Raw genomic sequence first — 22,776 nt, forward strand, 5'->3', positions numbered from 1 at the left:
TATTGTTGCACACACACCATCTATTTAGCAAATGCCCTTGTTATCAACAGCAGCCTTTTAAACTCACCTGAGCTAACAGGTATGTGAGCTGGTTACTCTGCTGCGCTTAAAATTTCTTTTTTGGTTTGCTACAATGCCTTTTCTGAAACGTTGTCTCCCTCTGCTGGAACACTGACTTCTTTCATTTAATGCCTGCAGACTATAAAAGAGAAACCAACCCAAAAAGTTTGGTTGATTAGTCTGTGGCATTCTTTTAAACTGTTGCTTATGGCGGTCTCTGTGAGCTTCTCAGTGACATTCAGCCATCCAGGTATCCCGCCTGCAGTAGACGGAATGTGGCAATGGAACGCTGGCTGCGCGTGTCATAATAGGCTCTGAGCCTTTATATACCTGCGCACAGCAGCAGCCACCTTCAGTCTGCTGCTGGACAGCCAGCAGCAGCAGCAGGAGAGGTAATTAATCAGCAACCCTCCTGCTAAGGGTAGACAGCTGCTCGTTCCACCCCCCCCCCCGCCTTAATTGGTTCTCCTCCCTTCCAACGGTGTTGAGGCGGGTGGGAACAGCCGGGGGTTGAGGGTACTGTGCTAAAAGAGGTGGAGTTATGCAGATCTAAAACGCGTGGATTGCAGCAGCAGCAAGCCGAAAAGTGCAGGCATGTGAGGGATCTAGAGGTTGACAGCATGTCTTCTTAACGGGAGTCCAGGTGGCCATCTCCACAAATGGACTTTTCAGAATCCTTGGGTGGCACCGTAGTCGGAAACCAATTCTGGTTATCGCTTCTCGGCCTTTTGGCTAAGATCAAGTGTAGTATCTGTTCTTATCAGTTTAATATCTGATACGTCCCCTATCTGGGGACCATATATTAAATGGATTTTTAGAACAGGGAGATGGAAAAAGAGCTTGCTCTGTCCACTCCACGCATTGACCTGGTATTGCAGTATCTCCAGGACCGGTGCACCCCTTCTTTAATGCAGTTTCTAAAATCAGAAAGAATTGAATTCAATGCTTTTTGTTCATTTTGCTTGTTTGTCGGATTTTGGGATGGACTCTTTGGCTTTGCTTTTCTTCTCCTCATTGGATTTTTCATGTTAAAAGTTGCAGAAGCCAGATGACAAGCTCATTTTGGTTCAACTTCAGCAACTGTGCATTGCATTGCCATGTAATGTAATGTAATGCAATGCTATCTATCTAGCTCTCCCTCTATACTTCCTTTTGGATAAACAGACATATTAGGCAAGCATTTTGGAGCTTTCACCTAAATAACTACAGGTGGTGAGATAAGCTGCACAATATAATTGACCTTTCAGTATATTGTTGCACACACACCATCTATTTAGCAAATGCCCTTGTTATCAACAGCAGCCTTTTAAACTCACCTGAGCTAACAGGTATGTGAGCTGGTTACTCTGCTGCGCTTAAAATTTCTTTTTTGGTTTGCTACAATGCCTTTTCTGAAACGTTGTCTCCCTCTGCTGGAACACTGACTTCTTTCATTTAATGCCTGCAGACTATAAAAGAGAAACCAACCCAAAAAGTTTGGTTGATTAGTCTGTGGCATTCTTTTAAACTGTTGCTTATGGCGGTCTCTGTGAGCTTCTCAGTGACATTCAGCCATCCAGGTATCCCGCCTGCAGTAGACGGAATGTGGCAATGGAACGCTGGCTGCGCGTGTCATAATAGGCTCTGAGCCTTTATATACCTGCGCACAGCAGCAGCCACCTTCAGTCTGCTGCTGGACAGCCAGCAGCAGCAGCAGCAGGAGAGGTAATTAATCAGCAACCCTCCTGCTAAGGGTAGACAGCTGCTCGTTCCACCCCCCCCCCGCCTTAATTGGTTCTCCTCCCTTCCAACGGTGTTGAGGCGGGTGGGAACAGCCGGGGGTTGAGGGTACTGTGCTAAAAGAGGTGGAGTTATGCAGATCTAAAACGCGTGGATTGCAGCAGCAGCAAGCCGAAAAGTGCAGGCATGTGAGGGATCTAGAGGTTGACAGCATGTCTTCTTAACGGGAGTCCAGGTGGCCATCTCCACAAATGGACTTTTCAGAATCCTTCGGTGGCACCGTAGTCGGAAACCAATTCTGGTTATCGCTTCTCGGCCTTTTGGCTAAGATCAAGTGTAGTATCTGTTCTTATCAGTTTAATATCTGATACGTCCCCTATCTGGGGACCATATATTAAATGGATTTTTAGAACAGGGAGATGGAAAAAGAGCTTGCTCTGTCCACTCCACGCATTGACCTGGTATTGCAGTATCTCCAGGACCGGTGCACCCCTTCTTTAATGCAGTTTCTAAAATCAGAAAGAATTGAATTCAATGCTTTTTGTTCATTTTGCTTGTTTGTCGGATTTTGGGATGGACTCTTTGGCTTTGCTTTTCTTCTCCTCATTGGATTTTTCATGTTAAAAGTTGCAGAAGCCAGATGACAAGCTCATTTTGGTTCAACTTCAGCAACTGTGCATTGCATTGCCATGTAATGTAATGTAATGCAATGCTATCTATCTAGCTCTCCCTCTATACTTCCTTTTGGATAAACAGACATATTAGGCAAGCATTTTGGAGCTTTCACCTAAATAACTACAGGTGGTGAGATAAGCTGCACAATATAATTGACCTTTCAGTATATTGTTGCACACACACCATCTATTTAGCAAATGCCCTTGTTATCAACAGCAGCCTTTTAAACTCACCTGAGCTAACAGGTATGTGAGCTGGTTACTCTGCTGCGCTTAAAATTTCTTTTTTGGTTTGCTACAATGCCTTTTCTGAAACGTTGTCTCCCTCTGCTGGAACACTGACTTCTTTCATTTAATGCCTGCAGACTATAAAAGAGAAACCAACCCAAAAAGTTTGGTTGATTAGTCTGTGGCATTCTTTTAAACTGTTGCTTATGGCGGTCTCTGTGAGCTTCTCAGTGACATTCAGCCATCCAGGTATCCCGCCTGCAGTAGACGGAATGTGGCAATGGAACGCTGGCTGCGCGTGTCATAATAGGCTCTGAGCCTTTATATACCTGCGCACAGCAGCAGCCACCTTCAGTCTGCTGCTGGACAGCCAGCAGCAGCAGCAGCAGGAGAGGTAATTAATCAGCAACCCTCCTGCTAAGGGTAGACAGCTGCTCGTTCCACCCCCCCCCCGCCTTAATTGGTTCTCCTCCCTTCCAACGGTGTTGAGGCGGGTGGGAACAGCCGGGGGTTGAGGGTACTGTGCTAAAAGAGGTGGAGTTATGCAGATCTAAAACGCGTGGATTGCAGCAGCAGCAAGCCGAAAAGTGCAGGCATGTGAGGGATCTAGAGGTTGACAGCATGTCTTCTTAACGGGAGTCCAGGTGGCCATCTCCACAAATGGACTTTTCAGAATCCTTGGGTGGCACCGTAGTCGGAAACCAATTCTGGTTATCGCTTCTCGGCCTTTTGGCTAAGATCAAGTGTAGTATCTGTTCTTATCAGTTTAATATCTGATACGTCCCCTATCTGGGGACCATATATTAAATGGATTTTTAGAACAGGGAGATGGAAAAAGAGCTTGCTCTGTCCACTCCACGCATTGACCTGGTATTGCAGTATCTCCAGGACCGGTGCACCCCTTCTTTAATGCAGTTTCTAAAATCAGAAAGAATTGAATTCAATGCTTTTTGTTCATTTTGCTTGTTTGTCGGATTTTGGGATGGACTCTTTGGCTTTGCTTTTCTTCTCCTCATTGGATTTTTCATGTTAAAAGTTGCAGAAGCCAGATGACAAGCTCATTTTGGTTCAACTTCAGCAACTGTGCATTGCATTGCCATGTAATGTAATGTAATGCAATGCTATCTATCTAGCTCTCCCTCTATACTTCCTTTTGGATAAACAGACATATTAGGCAAGCATTTTGGAGCTTTCACCTAAATAACTACAGGTGGTGAGATAAGCTGCACAATATAATTGACCTTTCAGTATATTGTTGCACACACACCATCTATTTAGCAAATGCCCTTGTTATCAACAGCAGCCTTTTAAACTCACCTGAGCTAACAGGTATGTGAGCTGGTTACTCTGCTGCGCTTAAAATTTCTTTTTTGGTTTGCTACAATGCCTTTTCTGAAACGTTGTCTCCCTCTGCTGGAACACTGACTTCTTTCATTTAATGCCTGCAGACTATAAAAGAGAAACCAACCCAAAAAGTTTGGTTGATTAGTCTGTGGCATTCTTTTAAACTGTTGCTTATGGCGGTCTCTGTGAGCTTCTCAGTGACATTCAGCCATCCAGGTATCCCGCCTGCAGTAGACGGAATGTGGCAATGGAACGCTGGCTGCGCGTGTCATAATAGGCTCTGAGCCTTTATATACCTGCGCACAGCAGCAGCCACCTTCAGTCTGCTGCTGGACAGCCAGCAGCAGCAGCAGCAGGAGAGATAATTAATCAGCAACCCTCCTGCTAAGGGTAGACAGCTGCTCGTTCCACCCCCCCCCCCCGCCTTAATTGGTTCTCCTCCCTTCCAACGGCGTTGAGGCGGGTGGGAACAGCCGGGGGTTGAGGGTACTGTGCTAAAAGAGGTGGAGTTATGCAGATCTAAAACGCGTGGATTGCAGCAGCAGCAAGCCAAAAAGTGCAGGCATGTGAGGGATCTAGAGGTTGACAGCATGTCTTCTTAACGGGAGTCCAGGTGGCCATCTCCACAAATGGACTTTTCAGAATCCTTGGGTGGCACCGTAGTCGGAAACCAATTCTGGTTATCGCTTCTCGGCCTTTTGGCTAAGATCAAGTGTAGTATCTGTTCTTATCAGTTTAATATCTGATACGTCCCCTATCTGGGGACCATATATTAAATGGATTTTTAGAACAGGGAGATGGAAAAAGAGCTTGCTCTGTCCACTCCACGCATTGACCTGGTATTGCAGTATCTCCAGGACCGGTGCACCCCTTCTTTAATGCAGTTTCTAAAATCAGAAAGAATTGAATTCAATGCTTTTTGTTCATTTTGCTTGTTTGTCGGATTTTGGGATGGACTCTTTGGCTTTGCTTTTCTTCTCCTCATTGGATTTTTCATGTTAAAAGTTGCAGAAGCCAGATGACAAGCTCATTTTGGTTCAACTTCAGCAACTGTGCATTGCATTGCCATGTAATGTAATGTAATGCAATGCTATCTATCTAGCTCTCCCTCTATACTTCCTTTTGGATAAACAGACATATTAGGCAAGCATTTTGGAGCTTTCACCTAAATAACTACAGGTGGTGAGATAAGCTGCACAATATAATTGACCTTTCAGTATATTGTTGCACACACACCATCTATTTAGCAAATGCCCTTGTTATCAACAGCAGCCTTTTAAACTCACCTGAGCTAACAGGTATGTGAGCTGGTTACTCTGCTGCGCTTAAAATTTCTTTTTTGGTTTGCTACAATGCCTTTTCTGAAACGTTGTCTCCCTCTGCTGGAACACTGACTTCTTTCATTTAATGCCTGCAGACTATAAAAGAGAAACCAATCCAAAAAGTTTGGTTGATTAGTCTGTGGCATTCTTTTAAACTGTTGCTTATGGCGGTCTCTGTGAGCTTCTCAGTGACATTCAGCCATCCAGGTATCCCGCCTGCAGTAGACGGAATGTGGCAATGGAACGCTGGCTGCGCGTGTCATAATAGGCTCTGAGCCTTTATATACCTGCGCACAGCAGCAGCCACCTTCAGTCTGCTGCTGGACAGCCAGCAGCAGCAGCAGCAGGAGAGGTAATTAATCAGCAACCCTCCTGCTAAGGGTAGACAGCTGCTCGTTCCACCCCCCCCCCGCCTTAATTGGTTCTCCTCCCTTCCAACGGTGTTGAGGCGGGTGGGAACAGCCGGGGGTTGAGGGTACTGTGCTAAAAGAGGTGGAGTTATGCAGATCTAAAACGCGTGGATTGCAGCAGCAGCAAGCCGAAAAGTGCAGGCATGTGAGGGATCTAGAGGTTGACAGCATGTCTTCTTAACGGGAGTCCAGGTGGCCATCTCCACAAATGGACTTTTCAGAATCCTTGGGTGGCACCGTAGTCGGAAACCAATTCTGGTTATCGCTTCTCGGCCTTTTGGCTAAGATCAAGTGTAGTATCTGTTCTTATCAGTTTAATATCTGATACGTCCCCTATCTGGGGACCATATATTAAATGGATTTTTAGAACAGGGAGATGGAAAAAGAGCTTGCTCTGTCCACTCCACGCATTGACCTGGTATTGCAGTATCTCCAGGACCGGTGCACCCCTTCTTTAATGCAGTTTCTAAAATCAGAAAGAATTGAATTCAATGCTTTTTGTTCATTTTGCTTGTTTGTCGGATTTTGGGATGGACTCTTTGGCTTTGCTTTTCTTCTCCTCATTGGATTTTTCATGTTAAAAGTTGCAGAAGCCAGATGACAAGCTCATTTTGGTTCAACTTCAGCAACTGTGCATTGCATTGCCATGTAATGTAATGTAATGCAATGCTATCTATCTAGCTCTCCCTCTATACTTCCTTTTGGATAAACAGACATATTAGGCAAGCATTTTGGAGCTTTCACCTAAATAACTACAGGTGGTGAGATAAGCTGCACAATATAATTGACCTTTCAGTATATTGTTGCACACACACCATCTATTTAGCAAATGCCCTTGTTATCAACAGCAGCCTTTTAAACTCACCTGAGCTAACAGGTATGTGAGCTGGTTACTCTGCTGCGCTTAAAATTTCTTTTTTGGTTTGCTACAATGCCTTTTCTGAAACGTTGTCTCCCTCTGCTGGAACACTGACTTCTTTCATTTAATGCCTGCAGACTATGAAAGAGAAACCAACCCAAAAAGTTTGGTTGATTAGTCTGTGGCATTCTTTTAAACTGTTGCTTATGGCGGTCTCTGTGAGCTTCTCAGTGACATTCAGCCATCCAGGTATCCCGCCTGCAGTAGACAGAATGTGGCAATGGAACGCTGGCTGCGCGTGTCATAATAGGCTCTGAGCCTTTATATACCTGCGCACAGCAGCAGCCACCTTCAGTCTGCTGCTGGACAGCCAGCAGCAGCAGCAGGAGAGGTAATTAATCAGCAACCCTCCTGCTAAGGGTAGACAGCTGCTCGTTCCACCCCTCCCCGCCTTAATTGGTTCTCCTCCCTTCCAACGGTGTTGAGGCGGGTGGGAACAGCCGGGGGTTGAGGGTACTGTGCTAAAAGAGGTGGAGTTATGCAGATCTAAAACGCGTGGATTGCAGCAGCAGCAAGCCGAAAAGTGCAGGCATGTGAGGGATCTAGAGGTTGACAGCATGTCTTCTTAACGGGAGTCCAGGTGGCCATCTCCACAAATGGACTTTTCAGAATCCTTGGGTGGCACCGTAGTCGGAAACCAAATCTGGTTATCGCTTCTCGGCCTTTTGGCTAAGATCAAGTGTAGTATCTGTTCTTATCAGTTTAATATCTGATACGTCCCCTATCTGGGGACCATATATTAAATGGATTTTTAGAACAGGGAGATGGAAAAAGAGCTTGCTCTGTCCACTCCACGCATTGACCTGGTATTGCAGTATCTCCAGGACCGGTGCACCCCTTCTTTAATGCAGTTTCTAAAATCAGAAAGAATTGAATTCAATGCTTTTTGTTCATTTTGCTTGTTTGTCGGATTTTGGGATGGACTCTTTGGCTTTGCTTTTCTTCTCCTCATTGGATTTTTCATGTTAAAAGTTGCAGAAGCCAGATGACAAGCTCATTTTGGTTCAACTTCAGCAACTGTGCATTGCATTGCCATGTAATGTAATGTAATGCAATGCTATCTATCTAGCTCTCCCTCTATACTTCCTTTTGGATAAACAGACATATTAGGCAAGCATTTTGGAGCTTTCACCTAAATAACTACAGGTGGTGAGATAAGCTGCACAATATAATTGACCTTTCAGTATATTGTTGCACACACACCATCTATTTAGCAAATGCCCTTGTTATCAACAGCAGCCTTTTAAACTCACCTGAGCTAACAGGTATGTGAGCTGGTTACTCTGCTGCGCTTAAAATTTCTTTTTTGGTTTGTTACAATGCCTTTTCTGAAACGTTGTCTCCCTCTGCTGGAACACTGACTTCTTTCATTTAATGCCTGCAGACTATAAAAGAGAAACCAACCCAAAAAGTTTGGTTGATTAGTCTGTGGCATTCTTTTAAACTGTTGCTTATGGCGGTCTCTGTGAGCTTCTCAGTGACATTCAGCCATCCAGCTATCCCGCCTGCAGTAGACGGAATGTGGCAATGGAACGCTGGCTGCGCGTGTCATAATAGGCTCTGAGCCTTTATATACCTGCGCACAGCAGCAGCCACCTTCAGTCTGCTGCTGGACAGCCAGCAGCAGCAGCAGCAGGAGAGGTAATTAATCAGCAACCCTCCTGCTAAGGGTAGACAGCTGCTCGTTCCACCCCCCCCCCCGCCTTAATTGGTTCTCCTCCCTTCCAACGGTGTTGAGGCGGGTGGGAACAGCCGGGGGTTGAGGGTACTGTGCTAAAAGAGGTGGAGTTATGCAGATCTAAAACGCGTGGATTGCAGCAGCAGCAAGCCGAAAAGTGCAGGCATGTGAGGGATCTAGAGGTTGACAGCATGTCTTCTTAACGGGAGTCCAGGTGGCCATCTCCACAAATGGACTTTTCAGAATCCTTGGGTGGCACCGTAGTCGGAAACCAATTCAGATTATCGCTTCTCGGCCTTTTGGCTAAGATCAAGTGTAGTATCTGTTCTTATCAGTTTAATATCTGATACGTCCCCTATCTGGGGACCATATATTAAATGGATTTTTAGAACATTGAGATGGAAAAAGAGCTTGCTCTGTCCACTCCACGCATTGACCTGGTATTGCAGTATCTCCAGGACCGGTGCACCCCTTCTTTAATGCAGTTTCTAAAATCAGAAAGAATTGAATTAAATGCTTTTTGTTCATTTTGCTTGTTTGTCGGATTTTGGGATGGACTCTTTGGCTTTGCTTTTCTTCTCCTCATTGGATTTTTCATGTTAAAAGTTGCAGAAGCCAGATGACAAGCTCATTTTGGTTCAACTTCAGCAACTGTGCATTGCATTGCCATGTAATGTAATGTAATGCAATGCTATCTATCTAGCTCTCCCTCTATACTTCCTTTTGGATAAACAGACATATTAGGCAAGCATTTTGGAGCTTTCACCTAAATAACTACAGGTGGTGAGATAAGCTGCACAATATAATTGACCTTTCAGTATATTGTTGCACACACACCATCTATTTAGCAAATGCCCTTGTTATCAACAGCAGCCTTTTAAACTCACCTGAGCTAACAGGTATGTGAGCTGGTTACTCTGCTGCGCTTAAAATTTCTTTTTTGGTTTGCTACAATGCCTTTTCTGAAACGTTGTCTCCCTCTGCTGGAACACTGACTTCTTTCATTTAATGCCTGCAGACTATAAAAGAGAAACCAACCCAAAAAGTTTGGTTGATTAGTCTGTGGCATTCTTTTAAACTGTTGCTTATGGCGGTCTCTGTGAGCTTCTCAGTGACATTCAGCCATCCAGGTATCCCGCCTGCAGTAGACGGAATGTGGCAATGGAACGCTGGCTGCGCGTGTCATAATAGGCTCTGAGCCTTTATATACCTGCGCACAGCAGCAGCCACCTTCAGTCTGCTGCTGGACAGCCAGCAGCAGCAGCAGCAGGAGAGGTAATTAATCAGCAACCCTCCTGCTAAGGGTAGACAGCTGCTCGTTCCACCCCCCCCCCCCCCGCCTTAATTGGTTCTCCTCCCTTCCAACGGTGTTGAGGCGGGTGGGAACAGCCGGGGGTTGAGGGTACTGTGCTAAAAGAGGTGGAGTTATGCAGATCTAAAACGCGTGGATTGCAGCAGCAGCAAGCCAAAAAGTGCAGGCATGTGAGGGATCTAGAGGTTGACAGCATGTCTTCTTAACGGGAGTCCAGGTGGCCATCTCCACAAATGGACTTTTCAGAATCCTTGGGTGGCACCGTAGTCGGAAACCAATTCTGGTTATCGCTTCTCGGCCTTTTGGCTAAGATCAAGTGTAGTATCTGTTCTTTTAAGAACACAAGAGCTACGATCTACACTTGACGAGAGCGATCGAACTCGGAAGGAGAAGAGCTTCGGAGCCCAGCTGACATCGGAGAAGGAAGGCGGATATCGGTGGGAGGAAGAAGCTCTAAAGAATCCAGAAGAAGACGAAGACTCGGAGAAGAATCGGGCTGTCCTGTGGAATCTTCGAGGAAGAAAATCATCGAGACAAAGACCTTTCGGGGAATTTGTCCAGAACACGACGGGAGAAGAATCTGCATAGCTCCACCCATTCCGGGAAGAGTTCCAGATCCAGCTCCAAGAAGTAACTGCAGGAGGAAAGCCATGGCAAGCGCTGCGAGGAAGGCTGAAAAGAAGAGCCTGGAGCAGGGGACAGCCAGGAGGGCCCAGCCAGGAGCCGATTCTGACCCCAAGGACTCTGCCTCCACGACTGGCCAGCAGAAGGGAAACCAGAAGCCCCACCACGAAGCTCCAGCCCTGGAGCCATGGATGCGGCAGACGGTGGCCCTGAAGCTGAAGGAAGTGGATGGGAGGGTGCCGGACATGTCCTCGGACGTGTTCTGCCAGAAGATGCTGCTGGATCGAGGCTTCTCCAGGTCGGACACCCTCAGCATCCAGACCTTCTTGACGGGGATCTTCTTCGTCACCTTCGCCACTGTGAACACCTGCAGGAGGTTCTGGGAAATGGTAAGCGCAAAAGGACCGGATAATTCTTTCTCTGCCTTTACAGGTAGCTGCCCTATCCAGAGGGACGAAAGGAGGATCACGGTCTCCATGCGCAACCCGCACACCACAGGCCAAGACATCTGTACCTTCCTGAGACGCTTCTGTTTGGTTGTGAAGGAACCCTCTCACATCCTGAATGGACTCGGCTTCTGGACAGGTAAGTGGTCGGTGACCGTTAGACTTCACAGGGACCTGGCGTACTCAGACGGACTTCGGCACCTGCCCCCGACATTCTCCCTGGGCAACTCCTACGGCCTCATCTATTACCCGGACATGCCGCGGAACTGCAGGAGATGCGGCAAGAACGGCCACGAGATGAAGGACTGCAAGGAGGATGCCTGCAGGATTTGTCGAGTGACGGGACACAGCTCGAAGGACTGCCCGAAGAAGACGTCCTGCAACCTGTGTGGGCTGGCGGCTCATCTATACAAGGATTGCCCCAAGCGTGAGAGATCCTGGGCATCGGTGGTTGCGACGACCCCAGCTCCGGAGGACAAGGCCCCGACGACCAGGCCTGTGAAGGTCAAGGACGCGACGACCAAGGCCCCAGCGGCCAAGGCCGAGACGACCAAGGCCAAAGCGGTCAAGGAGTCGGTGGCCAAAGCCCCAGCGACGGTCCCAACAGCTCCGAAGCAGAAGAAAAAGTCAAAGGAGGGTAAGAGTTCTGTCACCCCTCTCTCGATCCCTCCCCCTGCCACCCCCGTCCAATCCCCCCCCACCCCGGCCACCCCTGCTGAGGATTCCACTTCCTCTTCCTCCTTCCCCTACTCCTCAGCAGGTGTCCTTTCCCCTGCCCCGGCAGCCACTCTCCCTCCCCAGACCATGGTAGCGGTGGAATTAACCTTTCCTCCACCCGCCGCTATCTATTCCGAGGAGGATTTTCCCCTTCTTGTCTCCCCAGTTCCAACCCGGGGAAAGAGGAAGGTGGAGGACAGCCCTGCTACTGAATCCTCCAAAAAGAAGATTCTGGATTTCGTAGGCGAAAAGGAGGATACCCTCCCTGAGCCAGAAGAGATGGAGCACATGGTTGAGACCCTGGTGGCCGAGCCAGAAGAGGAGGAACTGGTGGTCGCCGAGATCGAGGCCGCGCTGCTTGACCAGATGGAGGAAGAGGGCCTGCTGGTGATCCCGTCACCAGCAGTCAACACCGACGAGGGACCACCCGACCGGAGTGGTAACTAAGGTGTATTGCCTGCGCTAACTTTTTCTTTTTTCCCTACATGATGGCTAATATTAAGTTATTTTCCATTAATGTCAGGAGCATCAAGGACAAGTTCAGACGTCAGACTATTTATGCCTTCCTTACTTCCCAGTTGTGTGATGTTTATATGTTGCAGGAATGTTCCCTTCCCTCCTCTAGGTCCTTCAAACATCTGGCCAGGGAGTGGTCCCACGGTCCATCCTACTGGTCCGGTGGGGGTGACTGCAAGTCTGCGGGGGTCGCAATTCTGATCAGGGGGGGCGCATTCACGCTTGAGTCCGTCCAGGAGCTCATCTGCGGCAGGGCTCTTGTTGTAGATGGCAACTGGGCAGGAGAACCTGTCAGGTTCATCAACGTGTATGCGTCCCCACTGAAGAATGAGCGTTTGGAGCTTTTCCAGACCCTGCGGCTTCAGCTTGCCACCACCAGGACCTTAGTGATGGCCGGGGATTTCAACTGCCCCATCGAGGAGGATGGTCGTAGTTCTGGCACATCTGCCAAGTTGGACATCACGTCCAAGCTGCTCATCGAGATGGTAACCGAGGCCTCTCTTCAGGACGTGGTGGGCTCCATGGGGAGAGGCTCCACGAACTATTCGTGGAGCCGACCCGATGGCTCACTCCGCTCCAGGATTGACTTTGTGTTCACCTCTCGGGCAGTCAGGCAGAGTAGGCACTCGATGGTCCCCTGCTTCTTCTCCGACCACAGAGCCATTCACTTACAAGGTGTCCTCGGCGACGGTTTTCCGTCCGGCCCCGGCTCCTGGAAGCTGAATTGTGCTCTGCTGGCTCAGGATGAAGTCGTGGAGGAGCTGAGAGCAGCCTACGCAATGTGGCAGTCCTACAAGGGTAGCTTCCAAACAGTCTCTGATTGGTGGGAATATGTTAAACTTGAGTTTCGCTGTTTCTTTCAGGCCAAGGGTCGACAACAGGCGTGTGAGAAGAGGAGGGACTTCAGAGGGCTGCAGCGCGAGCTGCGGTCGCTGCAGGACCTTCTTCACTGCGGCTGGGACGTGAGGGAGGAGCTGGAGGAGACCAAGAAGAGCCTGAAAAGGCACTTTGAGGAGGAGTCCAAGCGAATCGTCTTCCGTTCCAAAGTGGAGAATCTGGAGAAGGTTGAGAAATGTAACTCATTCTTTTTCAGGAAACTTCATGCCGGTCACACGCCCCTGAACGAGCTGCGAGACGAGAGCGGAAACATGCGACGTGGGAAGGAGGACGTGATGAGGGTCGTCAGCGACTTCTACAGCGAACTCTACTCCCACAAGACTACCGACCCCGACGCTGCTGATAAGTTCCTGTCAGGTATCACTAACCATCTTGATCCTGCAGGCACGGCAGCCTTGGACAAACCTCTGATGGTGGGCGAATTGCTCTCTGCCGCTAAATCCTTTAGGACCGGCAGGACCCCGGGCAGTGATGGTCTTCCAGCGGAGCTCTATGTAGCGCTGGGAGACCTCATCTGTCCGGACCTGTTGGACCTGTACGAGGAGATGGTGGTGGAGGGTAGAATGCCTCCATCTTTGAGGGAAGGAATGGTCATGATCCTGTACAAGCGGAAGGGAGAGAGGTGCGACCTGAGGAATTGGCGTCCCATCACTCTGCTCAACGTGGACTACAAGATCCTGGCCAAGACGATGGCGACACGACTTAAGACGGTCATCGGACGGATCATCAAACCGGACCAGACCTGCGGCATCCCTGGACGTCGCATCGCAGACAGCCTCGCTCTCGTGCGGGACACGGTCGAGTACATCAAGGTCCGCCGCGCACACGCGGCCCTGGTCTCCTTGGATCAGGAGAAGGCCTTCGACCGGGTTTCCCACGAGTTCATGGGCCGAGCTCTGCACCGGTTAGGTTTGGGTAACATGTTTTGTTCGTATGTCCGTCTGATGTATTTTGATATCCACAGCTCGGTGTTGGTGAACGGCTGGAAGACTGACCCCTTCCCTGTCCTCTCTGGGGTCAGACAAGGCTGCCCTCTATCACCTCTTCTTTTTGTTTGTGTTATAGAACTCTTCGCAGAGGCTATCCGGCAGAATGGAGAGATCAGAGGGATCACCGCACCGGGTCCGGGACGACACGAGGTCAAGTGCTCACTCTACATGGACGACGTCACCGTCTTCTGCGCTGATCGTGGTTCAGTCGACGCCCTCGTCCAGACGTGTGAGAGGTTCGGCCGGGCTTCAGGGGCCAAAGTCAACTGCAGGAAGTCGGAAGCCATGCTCTTCGGGGATTGGCAGCCGGCCTCCTCCGCCCCCTTCCCCTTCAACATTCAACCGGATTTCCTCAAGGTGCTGGGAGTCTGGTTCGGGAAGGAAGGAGCGGCCCTCAAGTCCTGGCAAGAACGCTTGGCCAAAGTGAAGCAACGGATCGGACTCTGGAGCCTCAGACACCTCACTTGTGAGGGTAAGGCACTCGTCCTGCGTAATGAGGTCCTGCCCGTCTTGCAGTACACGGCGCAGGCCTGGCCCCCACACGTCACTGTGTGCAGGGCCATTACCAGGACAGTGTTTCACTTTGTCTGGGGATCCAAGATGGACAGAGTCAGGCGGGCCGTCATGTACAAGGAGCCTCGCAAGGGTGGGAAGGGCGTTCCAGATATCCCCACCCTCCTGCGATCCTCTTTTGTGTGTGATTGTGTCCGCCGGACTTTGCAAGTCAAGAATGGCTCCGCGGGCAGGTCCATGTCTCGCTTCTTCCTGCTTCCTCTTTGGAGGCGACTCGGCTGGGACAAGTGGGACAGCTCCTTCCCCTACAACTGGACGACGCCATGGTTCTACGGAGACGTCGTTCGATTTGTGGGGGAACATCAACTGGAGGGACTCAAGCCCGACTTGTGGAAGCCCAAAACTATCCACAAGCTCATCAGAGCCAAGGATGACGTGGAGAACATCACAGGACTTCACCAGGACACGCTGGAGACTGTGTGGACAAATGTGTCGTCTGACAGGCTGACCAACGGGCACAAGGACTTGTCGTGGATGGCGATTCAGGGCGGACTGCCCGTCCGGTCATTCATGCATGCCCGGAACCTGTGCAAGACCCGGTACTGCCCAAGGTGCCCCTTCGTGGAGGAAACATCTTTGCACACTTTTTGGGACTGCGGATTTGCACAGCGCCTGTTGACTGCCCTTGAGGACGACCTGAGGAACTCTGTCCCCAGGGCGAGCCTATCGCACCATTCTGTGCTTTACGGACTCTTCCCTGGGGTTCATACCGTCGGAGCCATCCAGGAGGCTTGGCGCCTTATGAACTGCTTCAAGGATGCCGTTTGGGTCGCCAGGAACCGGCTCATCTTGAGGAGGGAGAGGATGTCCATCCAGGACTGCCGCAGGCTGATCCACAGCCTGCTCAGAGACTATTCCATCGTGGACGGTCCGGAGGACGAGGATGAGGACTAAACCCCTCCTCCCCCTCTCCCCTTATGTGTCTTGTCTTTCAATAAAGCTTCGGGCCTGTGATTTTCCCCTCCCCATCCCCTTTTTCCCAATCCCCATCCCTTATCACGATTCGTCGTACTGTATTGATTGACATGCTTTTTCTTTCAGATTGAGTGTTTTGTGTAGCATAGGGGTGTGATGTGTCTAGTTAGTGCGTCGTATCCTCATGCTATGTAAATATGATGTAGAATTCTGTGTGTACTGGGCTGCGGCACTGTACACTGTCTGTTAACTTATTTTTTGTGCTAATAAAAGATATATTCAATCAAAAAATCTGTTCTTATCAGTTTAATATCTGATACGTCCCCTATCTGGGGACCATATATTAAATGGATTTTTAGAACAGGGAGATGGAAAAAGAGCTTGCTCTGTCCACTCCACGCATTGACCTGGTATTGCAGTATCTCCAGGACCGGTGCACCCCTTCTTTAATGCAGTTTCTAAAATCAGAAAGAATTGAATTCAATGCTTTTTGTTCATTTTGCTTGTTTGTCGGATTTTGGGATGGACTCTTTGGCTTTGCTTTTCTTCTCCTCATTGGATTTTTCATGTTAAAAGTTGCAGAAGCCAGATGACAAGCTCATTTTGGTTCAACTTCAGCAACTGTGCATTGCATTGCCATGTAATTTAATGTAATGCAATGCTATCTATCTAGATCTCCCTCTATACTTCCTTTTGGATAAACAGACATATTAGGCAAGCATTTTGGAGCTTTCACCTAAATAACTACAGGTGGTGAGATAAGCTGCACAATATAATTGACCTTTCAGTATATTGTTGCACACACACCATCTATTTAGCAAATGCCCTTGTTATCAACAGCAGCCTTTTAAACTCACCTGAGCTAACAGGTATGTGAGCTGGTTACTCTGCTGCGCTTAAAATTTCTTTTTTGGTTTGCTACAATGCCTTTTCTGAAACGTTGTCTCCCTCTGCTGGAACACTGACTTCTTTCATTTAATGCCTGCAGACTATAAAAGAGAAACCAACCCAAAAAGTTTGGTTGATTAGTCTGTGGCATTCTTTTAAACTGTTGCTTATGGCGGTCTCTGTGAGCTTCTCAGTGACATTCAGCCATCCAGGTATCCCGCCTGCAGTAGACGGAATGTGGCAATGGAACGCTGGCTGCGCGTGTCATAATAGGCTCTGAGCCTTTATATACCTGCGCACAGCAGCAGCCACCTTCAGTCAGCTGCTGGACAGCCAGCAGCAGCAGCAGCAGGAGAGGTAATTAATCAGCAACCCTCCTGCTAAGGGTAGACAGCTGCTCGTTCCACCCCCCCCCCCCCACGCCTTAATTGGTTCTCCTCCCTTCCAACGGTGTTGAGGCGGGTGGGAACAGCCGGGGGTTGAGGGTACTGTGCTAAAAGAGGTGGAGTTATGCAGATCTAAAACGCGTGGATTGCAGCAGCAGCAAGCCGAAAAGTGCAGGCATGTGAGGGATCTAGAGGTTGACAGCATGTCTTCTTAACGGGAGTCCAGGTGGCCATCTCCACAAATGGACTTTTCAGAATCCTTGGGTGGCACCGTAGTCGGAAACCAATTCTGGTTATCGCTTCTCGGCCTTTTGGCTAAGATCAAGTGTAGTATCTGTTCTTATCAGTTTAATATCTGATATGTCCCCTATCTGGGGACCATATATTAAATGGATTTTTAGAAGAGGGAGATGGAAAAAGAGCTTGCTCTGTCCACTCCACGCATTGACCTGGTATTGCAGTATCTCCAGGACCGGTGCACCCCTTCTTTAATGCAGTTTCTAAAATCAGAAAGAATTGAATTCAATGCTTTTTGTTCATTTTGCTTGTTTGTCGGATTTTGGGATGGACTCTTTGGCTTTGCTTTTCTTCTCCTCATTGGATTTTTCATGTTAAAAGTTGCAGAAGCCAGATGACAAGCTCATTTTGGTTCAACTTCAGCAACTGTGCATTGCATTGCCATGTAATGTAATGTAATGCAATGCTATCTATCTAGCTCTCCCTCTATACTTCCTTTTGGATAAACAGACATATTAGGCAAGCATTTTGGAGCTTTCACCTAAATAACTACAGGTGGTGAGATAAGCTGCACAATATAATTGACCTTTCAGTATATTGTTGCACACACACCATCTATTTAGCAAATGCCCTTGTTATCAACAGCAGCCTTTTAAACTCACCTGAGCTAACAGGTATGTGAGCTGGTTACTCTGCTGCGCTTAAAATTTCTTTTTTGGTTTGCTACAATGCCTTTTCTGAAACGTTGTCTCCCTCTGCTGGAACACTGACTTCTTTCATTTAATGCCTGCAGACTATAAAAGAGAAACCAACCCAAAAAGTTTGGTTGATTAGTCTGTGGCATTCTTTTAAACTGTTGCTTATGGCGGTCTCTGTGAGCTTCTCAGTGACATTCAGCCATCCAGGTATCCCGCCTGCAGTAGACGGAATGTGGCAATGGAACGCTGGCTGCGCGTGTCATAATAGGCTCTGAGCCTTTATATACCTGCGCACAGCAGCAGCCACCTTCAGTCTGCTGCTGGACAGCCAGCAGCAGCAGCAGCAGGAGAGGTAATTAATCAGCAACCCTCCTGCTAAGGGTAGACAGCTGCTCGTTCCACCCCCCCCCCCGCCTTAATTGGTTCTCCTCCCTTCCAACGGTGTTGAGGCGGGTGGGAACAGCCGGGGGTTGAGGGTACTGTGCTAAAAGAGGTGGAGTTATGCAGATCTAAAACGCGTGGATTGCAGCAGCAGCAAGCCGAAAAGTGCAGGCATGTGAGGGATCTAGAGGTTGACAGCATGTCTTCTTAACGGGAGTCCAGGTGGCCATCTCCACAAATGGACTTTTCAGAATCCTTGGGTGGCACCGTAGTCGGAAACCAATTCTGGTTATCGCTTCTCGGCCTTTTGGCTAAGATCAAGTGTAGTATCTCTTCTTATCAGTTTAATATCTGATACGTCCCCTATCTGGGGACCATATATTAAATGGATTTTTAGAACAGGGAGATGGAAAAAGAGCTTGCTCTGTCCACTCCACGCATTGACCTGGTATTGCAGTATCTCCAGGACCGGTGCACCCCTTCTTTAATGCAGTTTCTAAAATCAGAAAGAATTGAATTCAATGCTTTTTGTTCATTTTGCTTGTTTGTCGGATTTTGGGATGGACTCTTTGGCTTTGCTTTTCTTCTCCTCATTGGATTTTTCATGTTAAAAGTTGCAGAAGCCAGATGACAAGCTCATTTTGGTTCAACTTCAGCAACTGTGCATTGCATTGCCATGTAATGTAATGTAATGCAATGCTATCTATCTAGCTCTCCCTCTATACTTCCTTTTGGATAAACAGACATATTAGGCAAGCATTTTGGAGCTTTCACCTAAATAACTACAGGTGGTGAGATAAGCTGCACAATATAATTGACCTTTCAGTATATTGTTGCACACACACCATCTATTTAGCAAATGCCCTTGTTATCAACAGCAGCCTTTTAAACTCACCTGAGCTAACAGGTATGTGAGCTGGTTACTCTGCTGCGCTTAAAATTTCTTTTTTGGTTTGCTACAATGCCTTTTCTGAAACGTTGTCTCCCTCTGCTGGAACACTGACTTCTTTCATTTAATGCCTGCAGACTATAAAAGAGAAACCAACCCAAAAAGTTTGGTTGATTAGTCTGTGGCATTCTTTTAAACTGTTGCTTATGGCGGTCTCTGTGAGCTTCTCAGTGACATTCAGCCATCCAGGTATCCCGCCTGCAGTAGACGGAATGTGGCAATGGAACGCTGGCTGCGCGTGTCATAATAGGCTCTGAGCCTTTATGTACCTGCGCACAGCAGCAGCCACCTTCAGTCTGCTGCTGGACAGCCAGCAGCAGCAGCAGCAGGAGAGGTAATTAATCAGCAACCCTCCTGCTAAGGGTAGACAGCTGCTCGTTCCACCCCCCCCCCCCCGCCTTAATTGGTTCTCCTCCCTTCCAACGGTGTTGAGGCGGGTGGGAACAGCCGGGGGTTGAGGGTACTGTGCTAAAAGAGGTGGAGTTATGCAGATCTAAAACGCGTGGATTGCAGCAGCAGCAAGCCGAAAAGTGCAGGCATGTGAGGGATCTAGAGGTTGACAGCATGTCTTCTTAACGGGAGTCCAGGTGGCCATCTCCACAAATGGACTTTTCAGAATCCTTGGGTGGCACCGTAGTTGGAAACCAATTCTGGTTATCGCTTCTCGGCCTTTTGGCTAAGATCAAGTGTAGTATCTGTTCTTATCAGTTTAATATCTGATACGTCCCCTATCTGGGGACCATATATTAAATGGATTTTTAGAACAGGGAGATGGAAAAAGAGCTTGCTCTGTCCACTCCACGCATTGACCTGGTATTGCAGTATCTTCAGGACCGGTGCACCCCTTCTTTAATGCAGTTTCTAAAATCAGAAAGAATTGAATTCAATGCTTTTTGTTCATTTTGCTTGTTTGTCGGATTTTGGGATGGACTCTTTGGCTTTGCTTTTCTTCTCCTCATTGGATTTTTCATGTTAAAAGTTGCAGAAGCCACATGACAAGCTCATTTTGGTTCAACTTCAGCAACTGTGCATTGCATTGCCATGTAATGTAATGTAATGCAATGCTATCTATCTAGCTCTCCCTCTATACTTCCTTTTGGATAAACAGACATATTAGGCAAGCATTTTGGAGCTTTCACCTAAATAACTACAGGTGGTGAGATAAGCTGCACAATATAATTGACCTTTCAGTATATTGTTGCATACACACCATCTATTTAGCAAATGCCCTTGTTATCAACAGCAGCCTTTTAAACTCACCTGAGCTAACAGGTATGTGAGCTGGTTACTCTGCTGCGCTTAAAATTTCTTTTTTGGTTTGCTACAATGCCTTTTCTGAAACGTTGTCTCCCTCTGCTGGAACACTGACTTCTTTCATTTAATGCCTGCAGACTATAAAAGAGAAACCAACCCAAAAAGTTTGGTTGATTAGTCTGTGGCATTCTTTTAAACTGTTGCTTATGGCGGTCTCTGTGAGCTTCTCAGTGACATTCAGCCATCCAGGTATCCCGCCTGCAGTAGACGGAATGTGGCAATGGAACGCTGGCTGCGCGTGTCATAATAGGCTCTGAGCCTTTATATACCTGCGCACAGCAGCAGCCACCTTCAGTCTGCTGCTGGACAGCCAGCAGCAGCAGCAGCAGGAGAGGTAATTAATCAGCAACCCTCCTGCTAAGGGTAGACAGCTGCTCGTTCCACCCCCCCCCCCCCCGCCTTAATTGGTTCTCCTCCCTTCCAACGGTGTTGAGGCGGGTGGGAACAGCCGGGGGTTGAGGGTACTGTGCTAAAAGAGGTGGAGTTATGCAGATCTAAAACGCGTGGATTGCAGCAGCAGCAAGCCGAAAAGTGCAGGCATGTGAGGGATCTAGAGGTTGACAGCATGTCTTCTTAACGGGAGTCCAGGTGGCCATCTCCACAAATGGACTTTTCAGAATCCTTGGGTGGCACCGTAGTCGGAAACCAATTCTGGTTATCGCTTCTCGGCCTTTTGGCTAAGATCAAGTGTAGTATCTGTTCTTATCAGTTTAATATCTGATACGTCCCCTATCTGGGGACCATATATTAAATGGATTTTTAGAACAGGGAGATGGAAAAAGAGCTTGCTCTGTCCACTCCACGCATTGACCTGGTATTGCAGTATCTCCAGGACCGGTGCACCCCTTCTTTAATGCAGTTTCTAAAATCAGAAAGAATTGAATTCAATGCTTTTTGTTCATTTTGCTTGTTTGTCGGATTTTGGGATGGACTCTTTGGCTTTGCTTTTCTTCTCCTCATTGGATTTTTCATGTTAAAAGTTGCAGAAGCCAGATGACAAGCTCATTTTGGTTCAACTTCAGCAACTGTGCATTGCATTGCCATGTAATGTAATGTAATGCAATGCTATCTATCTAGCTCTCCCTCTATACTTCCTTTTGGATAAACAGACATATTAGGCAAGCATTTTGGAGCTTTCACCTAAATAACTACAGGTGGTGAGATAAGCTGCACAATATAATTGACCTTTCAGTATATTGTTGCACACACACCATCTATTTAGCAAATGCCCTTGTTATCAACAGCAGCCTTTTAAACTCACCTGAGCTAACAGGTATGTGAGCTGGTTACTCTGCTGCGCTTAAAATTTCTTTTTTGGTTTGCTACAATGCCTTTTCTGAAACGTTGTCTCCCTCTGCTGGAACACTGACTTCTTTCATTTAATGCCTGCAGACTATAAAAGAGAAACCAACCCAAAAAGTTTGGTTGATTAGTCTGTGGCATTCTTTTAAACTGTTGCTTATGGCGGTCTCTGTGAGCTTCTCAGTGACATTCAGCCATCCAGGTATCCCGCCTGCAGTAGACGGAATGTGGCAATGGAACGCTGGCTGCGCGTGTCATAATAGGCTCTGAGCCTTTATATACCTGCGCACAGCAGCAACCACCTTCAGTCTGCTGCTGGACAGCCAGCAGCAGCAGCAGCAGGAGAGGTAATTAATCAGCAACCCTCCTGCTAAGGGTAGACAGCTGCTCGTTCCACCCCCCCCCCCCGCCTTAATTGGTTCTCCTCCCTTCCAACGGTGTTGAGGCGGGTGGGAACAGCCGGGGGTTGAGGGTACTGTGCTAAAAGAGGTGGAGTTATGCAGATCTAAAACGCGTGGATTGCAGCAGCAGCAAGCCGAAAAGTGCAGGCATGTGAGGGATCTAGAGGTTGACAGCATGTCTTCTTAACGGGAGTCCAGGTGGCCATCTCCACAAATGGACTTTTCAGAATCCTTGGGTGGCACCGTAGTCGGAAACCAATTCTGGTTATCGCTTCTCGGCCTTTTGGCTAAGATCAAGTGTAGTATCTGTTCTTATCAGTTTAATATCTGATACGTCCCCTATCTGGGGACCATATATTAAATGGATTTTTAGAACAGGGAGATGGAAAAAGAGCTTGCTCTGTCCACTCCACGCATTGACCTGGTATTGCAGTATCTCCAGGACCGGTGCACCCCTTCTTTAATGCAGTTTCTAAAATCAGAAAGAATTGAATTCAATGCTTTTTGTTCATTTTGCTTGTTTGTCGGATTTTGGGATGGACTCTTTGGCTTTGCTTTTCTTCTCCTCATTGGATTTTTCATGTTAAAAGTTGCAGAAGCCAGATGACAAGCTCATTTTGGTTCAACTTCAGCAACTGTGCATTGCATTGCCATGTAATGTAATGTAATGCAATGCTATCTATCTAGCTCTCCCTCTATACTTCCTTTTGGATAAACAGACATATTAGGCAAGCATTTTGGAGCTTTCACCTAAATAACTACAGGTGGTGAGATAAGCTGCACAATATAATTGACCTTTCAGTATATTGTTGCACACACACCATCTATTTAGCAAATGCCCTTGTTATCAACAGCAGCCTTTTAAACTCACCTGAGC

The 22,776-nt window shown here is 47.8% G+C and overlaps 13 non-coding genes and 1 pseudogene across 13 annotated transcripts; all 14 read left to right on the top strand.

Annotated features, from left to right (window-relative positions):
• The first annotated feature begins 772 nt into the window (after positions 1-772).
• Positions 773-963, top strand: LOC141199690 (U2 spliceosomal RNA). Its single transcript, XR_012271435.1, has one exon. It is a non-coding gene; the product is annotated as a U2 spliceosomal RNA (small nuclear RNA).
• A 1,120-nt stretch (positions 964-2,083) lies between these two features.
• Positions 2,084-2,274, top strand: LOC141199692 (U2 spliceosomal RNA). The gene has a single exon (XR_012271437.1). It is a non-coding gene; the product is annotated as a U2 spliceosomal RNA (small nuclear RNA).
• A 1,120-nt stretch (positions 2,275-3,394) lies between these two features.
• LOC141199693 (U2 spliceosomal RNA) lies at positions 3,395-3,585 on the top strand. The gene has a single exon (XR_012271438.1). It is a non-coding gene; the product is annotated as a U2 spliceosomal RNA (small nuclear RNA).
• Positions 3,586-4,707: 1,122 nt separating this feature from the next.
• Positions 4,708-4,898, top strand: LOC141199694 (U2 spliceosomal RNA). The gene has a single exon (XR_012271439.1). It is a non-coding gene; the product is annotated as a U2 spliceosomal RNA (small nuclear RNA).
• A 1,120-nt stretch (positions 4,899-6,018) lies between these two features.
• LOC141199695 (U2 spliceosomal RNA) lies at positions 6,019-6,209 on the top strand. The gene has a single exon (XR_012271440.1). It is a non-coding gene; the product is annotated as a U2 spliceosomal RNA (small nuclear RNA).
• Positions 6,210-7,325: 1,116 nt separating this feature from the next.
• On the top strand, positions 7,326-7,516 carry LOC141199696 (U2 spliceosomal RNA). The gene has a single exon (XR_012271441.1). It is a non-coding gene; the product is annotated as a U2 spliceosomal RNA (small nuclear RNA).
• Positions 7,517-8,637: 1,121 nt separating this feature from the next.
• Positions 8,638-8,828, top strand: LOC141200670 (U2 spliceosomal RNA). The gene has a single exon (XR_012272383.1). It is a non-coding gene; the product is annotated as a U2 spliceosomal RNA (small nuclear RNA).
• Positions 8,829-9,952: 1,124 nt separating this feature from the next.
• On the top strand, positions 9,953-10,030 carry LOC141200976 (U2 spliceosomal RNA; annotated as a pseudogene).
• A 5,564-nt stretch (positions 10,031-15,594) lies between these two features.
• Positions 15,595-15,787, top strand: LOC141200820 (U2 spliceosomal RNA). Its single transcript, XR_012272529.1, has one exon. It is a non-coding gene; the product is annotated as a U2 spliceosomal RNA (small nuclear RNA).
• A 1,125-nt stretch (positions 15,788-16,912) lies between these two features.
• On the top strand, positions 16,913-17,103 carry LOC141200226 (U2 spliceosomal RNA). Its single transcript, XR_012271953.1, has one exon. It is a non-coding gene; the product is annotated as a U2 spliceosomal RNA (small nuclear RNA).
• Positions 17,104-18,224: 1,121 nt separating this feature from the next.
• Positions 18,225-18,415, top strand: LOC141200710 (U2 spliceosomal RNA). The gene has a single exon (XR_012272422.1). It is a non-coding gene; the product is annotated as a U2 spliceosomal RNA (small nuclear RNA).
• Positions 18,416-19,538: 1,123 nt separating this feature from the next.
• LOC141200449 (U2 spliceosomal RNA) lies at positions 19,539-19,729 on the top strand. The gene has a single exon (XR_012272169.1). It is a non-coding gene; the product is annotated as a U2 spliceosomal RNA (small nuclear RNA).
• Positions 19,730-20,853: 1,124 nt separating this feature from the next.
• LOC141199697 (U2 spliceosomal RNA) lies at positions 20,854-21,044 on the top strand. Its single transcript, XR_012271442.1, has one exon. It is a non-coding gene; the product is annotated as a U2 spliceosomal RNA (small nuclear RNA).
• A 1,122-nt stretch (positions 21,045-22,166) lies between these two features.
• Positions 22,167-22,357, top strand: LOC141199698 (U2 spliceosomal RNA). Its single transcript, XR_012271443.1, has one exon. It is a non-coding gene; the product is annotated as a U2 spliceosomal RNA (small nuclear RNA).
• The last annotated feature ends 419 nt before the right edge of the window (positions 22,358-22,776 follow it).

This window comes from Phyllobates terribilis, unplaced genomic scaffold (genome assembly GCF_046119375.1).
Source record: "Phyllobates terribilis strain yellow unplaced genomic scaffold, ASM4611937v1 Scaffold_108__1_contigs__length_5656254, whole genome shotgun sequence".
NCBI classification, from domain to species: domain Eukaryota; kingdom Metazoa; phylum Chordata; class Amphibia; order Anura; family Dendrobatidae; genus Phyllobates; species Phyllobates terribilis.